This window comes from Urocitellus parryii, unplaced genomic scaffold (genome assembly GCF_045843805.1).
Source record: "Urocitellus parryii isolate mUroPar1 unplaced genomic scaffold, mUroPar1.hap1 Scaffold_37, whole genome shotgun sequence".
Taxonomy (NCBI): Eukaryota; Metazoa; Chordata; class Mammalia; order Rodentia; family Sciuridae; genus Urocitellus; species Urocitellus parryii.
Window position 1 is genome coordinate 6,133,483 of NW_027553327.1, and position 9,677 is coordinate 6,143,159.

At 32.5% G+C, this 9,677-nt stretch overlaps 1 long non-coding RNA gene across 1 annotated transcript in view; it reads right to left on the bottom strand.

Annotated features, from left to right (window-relative positions):
* The window catches only part of LOC144252120 (uncharacterized), a 64,539-nt gene extending 55,966 nt beyond the window's left edge, over positions 1 to 8,573 (bottom strand). The window contains exon 1 of the long non-coding RNA XR_013342914.1: positions 8,479 to 8,573. This is a non-coding gene — a long non-coding RNA (uncharacterized LOC144252120). The remainder of the gene's footprint in view (positions 1 to 8,478) is intronic.
* Between the last annotated feature and the right edge of the window lie 1,104 nt (positions 8,574 to 9,677).

A 9,677-nucleotide genomic window follows, 5' to 3' on the forward strand; every position in this document is an offset into this window, starting at 1 on the left:
TGGAATGAAAAGTATATATGAAATACTTCCAAAACCTATGCTTCAGAGAACCAAATGAACTATTAGTATTATTAAGAGACACTGATGTATAAAATAAATGCATAATACAATATTAAAGTCCAAGGAGTCATAGTATGAACCAAACACAAAGATGAATCCATGTGCATGTAATTTTTTGTATTGTTAAGAGCAATAGAATGGTCTAAGCCTATTCATATCAAAAATAACACTAGAAATAAATGGATAATACAATACAATATAAAGTTAGATGGGGTCACAGTTTCCTGAGAGTTGGTGTGCAGAATATGTAAGGTACTGGGTTCAAACTCATCACAAAGAACAGACATAATGAGAGATCAAGTTAAAAGTTGTTTCAGTTGCCTTTTTCAACAATGTGACTAACAAATTGACCATAGAAATTGTAGAGGAATAAAAGTTTATTTACAGGCTTAGGGTTTCAAAAGCCTTAGTCTATAGAAGATTGCTCCATTTCTCAGGGCTCAAGGTGAGGCAGAACATTATGGCAAAAAGGTGTGGTGGAGGGAATCAACTGATATAGTGATCACAGTAAAGAGACAGATTCATTTTTGGGTGAATATACAAATTTAGATTCCAAAGCCCCAATTCTCACTTTCTTCAGCCACACACTATCAATTCAGGTACCACACAGTTAATTCATTCAGAGATTAATTCACTGATGACGTTAAGGCTATGACCCAATCATTTCTCCTCCAAACCTTCCTGCATTGTCTTACATATGAGTTTTGGGTAACACCTCAAAGCTGGACCATAACAGAAATATAGCAAAATAGAAGGCTTCTAACCAACCTTTATCTACTGATATATTGATACACATCTACTCATGTTATTTGTGTTACTTTGACAAAGTCATAAATGAGTTCTGAGATTTAGATACATTGGACAAGTGAAAAAATACCTACAATCAAATGAGTAGAAAAACCTAGGGTACACGTGGGTATTTGTGTTGTTTACCGAAGTGTCACATATCTGAGAAATATCCCTTGAAATTTGAGGGCACCTTAAATAAGGGGAGATTGGGGTTAATATCTAAACTGACTTTAAAATTTTCTGTGATTATTATCTTAAGTTATTCATTGGTTAAAGAAGGAGTGAAATATAAGTATGAAAATGACAAAGTGGTTTTCTTCTATGACCAAGTAAGACTTTTGATTTTTTTCACAACCTGAAGTCAGGACAGAGAAATTACATCTCAAAGGTGTCAGTTATACAAAAAAAGGGATTTTTCCAGGGTTTTGCTAACTTCTCTTGCTGGAAGAATTACTTCTCTCTTGATTCAATTAAGGTACAAAAGGGGAAAATCAATCAATCTCCTGATAGAATCAGTAAGATTTGAGCACTTTCTGATCCCTGACCTAACCTTGTTCATCCCAGTAATAATTCCAGGCCTACCAATAGTTTTTCAGAAGAAGTTTCTCCATGCACTGAATGTCTAACATTAGAAACTTCTGTTCAAGAGAGTGTATCCTAAACTTTCAATTTCTATGAGCAACAGAGACTGAGCATGGGTAAATCGTTATATATTTCAAACCATTGGATTTGCATTGTTTATAACTACTTCCAAATAAAAAATGTTCAGCAGTAGTTTTAACAAAGCTTTAGAAATCACAGATTACTGTTTCATCACAGAAAGTATTTACAGGATACTCTTCCTCTGGCTACTTGAAATCCTGGAATCTAACACACTTACATCAGTAATTTAATGTATCAGTCAAATTAAAAATATCCTGCACCTAGTGCAGTGTTGTCAGAATGCCTGTGCTAAAAATCTCAAAGGTTGGGGCTGGAGTTCTAGCGTAGTTGTAGAGTTCTTGCTCAGCACATTGGAGGCACTGTATTTAAGCCTCAGTACCACATAAAAATGAATAAACGAAATAAAAGTAATTTGTCTATGACTAATAAAAAATAAATAAAATATTTAGAAGTAAAAAATAAAAAATCTGAAAGATAGTAGGTACTCCAGTGCATAAAAGCATTATATAAAAAGACTCAGTTGAACAAATATATTGGTGAGAATATTAATTGAATAAAGCTATTTTTGAAAATTGTATTAAGGTTCTTCAGAAAGTTAAAATAAAAAAGTCATATGTTCCACTAGTAGTAATTCTGGGTATGTATCTAAAAAAAAATACTTGAGTCATTACATCATAGAGAACACTGCATGTCCATTTTCATTGTAGTATTATTTACAGAACCTGGTTAAAAAAAAACTGAAGTGCTTTTTAAATAAATGGTAGGTTGGTAATGGTGCCACATGCCTGTATTTTAGAAGTTTGGGAAGGTGAGGCAGGAGAATTATGAACTTAGAGTCAGTCTTATCAACTTATCCAAGAGACACTAAAAAAATAAGTGAGACCTTGTCTCTAAATAAAATATAAAAATAGGGCTGTTGATGTAGCTCAGTGGTAGACTAGCTCTGGTTTCAACACACAGTACTATAAACAAACAAACAAATAAACCATAAATAAATAAATAAATAGGACCAATATATAGTCCCCATGCTTTATTTTCTAAGAAGCAATTTATTTGCATCCTTTCTGGCTTAGCTGGACAGGATATGTCACATTCCTTAACAATCTGTTATCTGAAGGAGAAAGGCAGTTTCAAAATAATGTTCATAAGAGCAACCTAAGTTACCCTGAACAGGAGAATTCTGTGACTGTGTTTAAGACCAGATTCTGAAAAATCAAAGAAAAAAGGGTAATTCTTACTAACCATAAAATCTGCAAGAATTTATGCGTATGAGTTAATTTAGAAAATGTGAGCATGAATGTAATTAACCTAAAGTTTTCATGGCAGTGGATACTTGAGAGTTTGATGTCATCCTAACTGTCAGTACAAAGTCAAAAACTTTACCTGGGCAGGACCCATTGGAATCTCTATTTTTATCTCCAAGAAAACTGAAATGCAAGAGAGCCATGCAAGAGAGACAATGTAAACTGGCACTATTTGCTGATGATATTATTCTATACCTAGAAGACCCAAAACACTTTACCAAGAAACTTCTAGAACTAGAAAATGAATTCAGAAAAGTGGCAAGATATAAAATCAACACCCATAAATCAAAGGCATTCCTGTATATCAGTGGCAAATCCTCTGAAAAGGAAATGAGAAAAACATCCCCATTCATAATACCCTAAAAAAATAAATACTTGGGAATCAACCTAACAAAAGCAGTGAAAGATCAATACAAGGAAAACTATAGAACCCTAAAGACAGAAATAAAAGAAGACTTTAGAAGATGGAAAGATCTACCTTGCTTATGGACAGGCAGAATTAATATTATTAAAATGAACATATTAGAAAAAGTACTATACAGATTCAATGCAATTCCAATCAAAATCCCCATGGCATTCCTCATAGAAATAGAAAAAGCAATCATGAAATTCATCTGGAAAAATAAGAGACCCAGAATAGCTAAAGCAATACTAAGTAGGAAGAGTGAAAAAGGTGGTATCACTATACCAGATCTCAAACTATACAACAGAGCAATAGTAACAGAAACAACATGGTACTGGCAACAAAACAGGCTGGAGGACCAATGGTACAGGATAGAGGACACAGAGACTAATCCACAAAACTACAACTACCTTATATTAGACAAAGGTGCTAAAAGCATACACTAGAGAAAGAATAGCATCTTCAACAAATAGTGCTGGGAAAATTGGAAATCCATATGCAACAAATGAAATTTAATCCCTATCTCTCACCATGCACAAAAGTTAACTCGATGGATCAAGGATCTAGGAATTAAACCAGAGACTCTGCATCTAATAAAAGAAAATATAGGCCCTAATGTCCATCATGCGGGGCTAGGCCCCAATTTCCTTAATAAGACACCTATAACACAAGAATTAAAACCAAGAATCAACCAATGGTTTGAATTCAAACTAAAAGTTTTTTTCTCAGTAAGGGATATAATATGTGAGGTGAATAGGGAGCCTACATCCTGGGAACAAATTTTCACTGCTCACACATCAGATAGAGCTCTAATCTCTAGGGTACACAAAGAAATCAAAAAGCTAAACACCAAAAAACAAATAACTCAATCAACAAATGAGCCAAGGACCTGAACAGACACTTCTCAGAAGGGGATATACAATCAATCAACAAACATAGGAAAAAATGCTCATTATTTCTAGTAGTCAGAGAAATTCAAATTAAAACTACTCTAAGATATTATCTCACTCTAGTAAGAATGACAGCCATGATGAAGACAAACAACAATAAGTACTGGCAAGGATGTGGGGGAAAAGGTACACTAATACACTGCTGGTGGTACTGCAAATTTGTGTAGCCAATTTGGAAAGCAGTATGGAGATTCCTTGGAAAGCTGGGAATAAAACCACCATTTGACCCAGTTCCTCTTCTCGGACTATACCCAAAAGAATTAAAAACAGCATACTGCAGGGACATAGCCACATCAATGTTTATAGAAGCACAATTCACAATAGCTAGACTGTGGAGACAACCTAGATGCCCTTGAATGGATAAATGGATTAAAAAATGTGATATATATATATATATATATGTGTGTGTGTGTGTGTGTGTGTGTGTGTGTGTGTGTGTGTATAATGGAATATTACTCAGCACTAAAAACTAACAAGATCATGGCATTTGCAGGGAAATGGATGACATTAGAGCAGATTATCTTAAGTAAGGTTAGCCAATCCCCCGACACAAAAAAATGCTGAATGTCTTCTCTGATATAAGGTGGGTAATTCAAAATGGGGAAGAGGGGAGGAGCATGGGAAGAAGATTGCCTCTACATAGGGAAGAGGGCTGGGATGGAAAGAGAGGGAGAAAGGGAATTGCATGAATGGTGGAAAGAGAACCTTGTTGTTATACAAAATACATGTATAAAGATGTGAGGGAAAAAAAAAAGAATAGCGTTACCCTAGATTAGATAGAGAGAAATAATAGGAGGGGAGGGGAGGGGTTGGAGAGATAGGAAGGATACTAGTATGAATGAATGACCAATGTGATTCTGCAACCTGTATACTCAGAAAAATGAGAAATTATATCCCAAGTGATTCAAATGTATGACATGTCAAGGTCATTGTACTTTCAAGCGTAGCTAATTAAAACAAATTAAAAAAAAATAGAAATATATACATACAAAATGTTTTGTAAGGACAGAAAATACAGATAAGAACTGAGAACTCAACTTAAAAGACCATGGAAACTATAGTCACATGTGCTTTTTATTGCCATAGTATTTTCTTTTGATATTTTGCTGTTCAGATAGTAATGCCATGAAGTTATATTACTTACAATACAGTTTAATTGGAAGCATCTAATTTTACAAATTAGAAATTTTAGAAAATTAAAACTAATAGGTACCATTCATTGAAAAGTCAATACATGTCAAGTCCTTGCCTAAAATTTTAGAAATATAAGCTCATTTAATCCTTAAAATAATCCCCTGGAATAGGTATTGTTATTATCTCCTTTTTATTAATGATAGTGATAACAAGCAAAAGAGGGTGAAAATAATCTCTTCTAATATCAATTCTAATAGTACAATGCTATTAAAATGATTAGGTCAGGGGCTGGGGATGTGGCTCAGTGGTAGAGTACTCACCTCGCACGTGCGAGACCCTGGGTTCAATCTGCAGCACCACCCAAAAATAAATAAGTGAAATAAAGATGTTGTGTTCAACTACAAATGAAAAATACATACTTAAAAAAATGAAATGATAAGGTTAGGATTTGAATCTCAGTATAGTTTGATTCCAACTCCAAAGCCCCCATTAATATAAGACAAAGATTAACTATGCTATATTAATGCATGGCTTTCTTTTCTGGTATTAAGAGTTCTTTTTTATGAGAGAGAGAGAGAGAGAGAGAGAGAGAGAGAGAGAGAGAGAATTTTGATATTTATTTTTTAGTTTTCGGCAGACACAACATCTTTGTTTGTATGTGGTGCTGAGGATCGAACCCAGGCCGCACGCATGCCAGGCGAGTGCGCTACAACTTTAGCCATATTCCCCAGCCCTGGTATTAATAGTTCTAATCAACAACAATTTTACACATGAAATAATATATTTTTCAAGCACATATTTTATTTCTGTTATCTTTTTTTCCTTACAGACTCTGTTAGCCTGTCAAAACCCCAGAAAGCACTTCAAAAATAATAAAATGCAAAAAAGTCACTGCACACAGTGTTCACTACATGTTTAAAATGCACAAATGGAAAATGAGCTCAAAAAGAGGGTATCAGAGTTTAAGCAAGAAAATACAGAATTGAATCAACAACTCCACGATTTGAAGTATTATATCCTAGATTGAAAGAAGGGGTGGAATCCTTTTCTTTATTCCAGTAGAAATAAGAAGATTTTTTAATTGCTGACTCATCTGTTAGCACTTTTCAAGGGAGAAAACATGAATCAATCATAAAATTCTTACAAATATGATAGCATATTATTAAATGTAATTACTCCTAAAAAACTAAGTGCATATTTTTCCCCATCATAATTTTAATGGCTCTATGGAACCCCATCTGCTAGAAATCTATTTATTTAACAAACAGAATTTGAGATTTTTATCTGTTTATAACTTTTTATTACAATTAATGTTTCAAAAAATATCATTTAAAAAAGAATCCTTTACTACTCAGATACCATGGCAAGTTCTTATAATTCCATTAGCTGGGGAGGCAGATACAGGAGGATCAAAAGTTTAAAGCAAGCCTCATCAATTTAGCAAGGTCCTATGAATATTATTGAGATCTTGTCTCCAAATAAAAAAATGAAAATGGCTTTGAGATGTGGATAAGTGATTTAGCTTCTGTGGGCTCACTCCCTGGTACCATAGATGGGGGTGAGAACAAAAGAAAAAAATAATTTCTATATTTCTGTTTACTTTTGAAAAAAAAATCAATATAGAATTATTTTTTTAAAGTTGGGAAACTTTAAAAAATTTTCAGAATTTTTAAATTGCTCTCAAGAAAGTTTGTATTCCACCAATGAGGCATTTTTCACTGCCCTGAAGCATGTTTTTATACATTTATTATTTTTATTCTGATGCTTAGGATCAAACCCAGTGTTTTTTGTGACTAGTGTGGTATGCTAGTGCTGAGCTAGGCCCTCAGCTACACATTTAACATTAACATTTATTTAAAAATGAAATGAAAACTGATTATAAATTATTTTATTCAAATTCACTCTCATTCATAAATTAAATTTGTTCAGATTTTTACATTGAAATAACATACAATAAATTTTAAATGTTTTTTAGGTATACATGACAGTAGACTATATGTTGACATAAAGTTATTTTTGTTATGGATAATATTCTACTGTGTGTGTATGTGTGTGTGTGTGTGTGTGTGTGTGTGTGCGTGTGTTTGTGTATATATATAATTTTATTTATCCATTCACCTGTTGAAAGACATTACTCTTCATTATTGGATTAAATATTAGGTCCTTTCTTGTTCAAAAGTGGATTTTAAGTTGTTTGTAAAATACATAATGATCAACAAGGTGAGTTGAAATTGTAACCATAAAAGAGACATAAAAAGTGTAATAACAGGTATTACATTTCTAATTCCAGATTTGGATTATAGTAATACAAATAATACATATTTTCAATATCTTTTTTAAATTTATATGTGGTGCTAAGGATCAAAGCCAGCACCTCACTCATGCTAGGCAAGTGCTCTACCACTTAGCTACAGCCCAAGCCGCAAAAGATACATATTGAAAGAAAAATTTCTGAATATGCTGTTATACTGTAAGCCAATTGTAGGTATACCTGACATATTTTATGAAGATACATCATATTACTGCTGAATTCATAAGTTTGTATATAAACAATAAGTCTTTAAAACTTATTTTACTTGAAATTATCTTTTGAACTGGGGAGGATCTATAATAGTTCAAAAAAAATCAACTTAAACTTGTCAATTTACCAAATCATTTCAAAATTTCTTTTCTGTAGTATCTAAAAGATTTGCTAGTAACAGAAACTTATCAAATAATAAAACAGAATTTTATTATTGACTTTAAATTATGTATGTTTTAGACAAGATTAAAGGAGAAATTAAAAATTTTAAACTAGAAAATCTTCAGAGAGCATATAATTTTTATTAGTATACTAAATCAGCATACAAAGAGCCAGAACATAAAAAGACTTTTTTGTTTTCTGGAAAAATCCACTAAAAGGTAACCATATTTAACTTCAGATATATCTTAAAAGAAGATGAGACAAAGAGAAAAAAATTATGTTACATGAAAAAAATAAGAACCCATTAAATGAAAAAGAAACAGAATTAACAAAGAGGATCAAGTGAGAAAGCAAGCTGGAATCTCTGTTTGTACTATAGATACAGAATTGGAGACTACAAGAATTCATTTTAATCAGGTAAATGAACCTTCAGTAAGTTTCAAATTTTTACTTTATTTCATCTGCATTATTTATAAAATCCTTTTAACTTACTTTATGTGGCCATGTTTCACTTAATGATGGCAATGTGGTCTGAAGAATGTGATTTTTGGGAATTTCACCAACATGCAGTCATCATGTGTGTATACTTCCACACACTTCAGACATCTCCCAGAATGCCGGGAAATACAGACTTACAGGACCTCTATTTATATGTAGTCTACTGTTTCCCAATGCTTTGGTATGTGGGGTGTGAACTACTATTTTCATTTTAAACACAATGTTATCTGATTCTAAAATTAAATTATGACATTTATGACAAAACTATTTACAGAAAATCTTAGCTTCTGTTAGATGTTCAGCAGTTGTTTCCTGAATGAAGAAGTTTAATTTAAACACTGTCATAAATACCACTTTAGAAGTTTTTAAGACACAGACTAAATAGCTATGCAACTAGTTAAAACATTTTTTGTAAAGTGTTTCACAATTACATTTCTGCCTGTATTAAAGAAATGTTTTCACTCACCCAAATTTATCTGACATATGTGCAGTTGAAATGTAAGACATGTACTCATAAAGAATAAATCTACCTTTTAGAATTATTTTTTAACGTTGAATTTCCCACTCTTAAATTAAGCTTTTAGACTGCTATCACCTGCTGATATACAGTCAAAACCTTGCTGAAATTAATTTGTAGATTTTAGCAGAGAAAAATGAAACCTACAGACAATATCCATGAGACCAGAATGCCAGAATGTACAATATGAAATTTCAGTAATATATCTTTTAAACAAAAATAGATAGACATGTGTGAAGAAAATGTTTCCTGAATTATTTTTTTCTGTTTTCAAATGAGTGAGTGTGTGTGTGTGTGTGTGTGTGTGTATGTAACATAGTTAAACAGTAACTCTATTAATCATGGGAAAGTAAAGAGTTTTTAAAATCCATATATTTATAACCATAATGTACATATTTTGGAGGTGAGGGTGGCATTTTTGTCCCATTGAATTAAGTAGTGTTCTTAATTCAACTCTATTTCTCTGCAGCAGTCCCATGATGACTTTCAGAGAAGCCGTATAAAGAGAAAAGACTTAATATTTTTCACAAGAATAGATGATTTTTCTATAATCTCAAAACTCTTGCTTCTAATAGTAGATCCATTTTGGGGAAGTGACTTCACTTTCTTGTTGTGTTAATATGTATTATTACTTCCACTTTTAAAAAGGAGGAAAAGAGAGGCCAGCAAATACCAG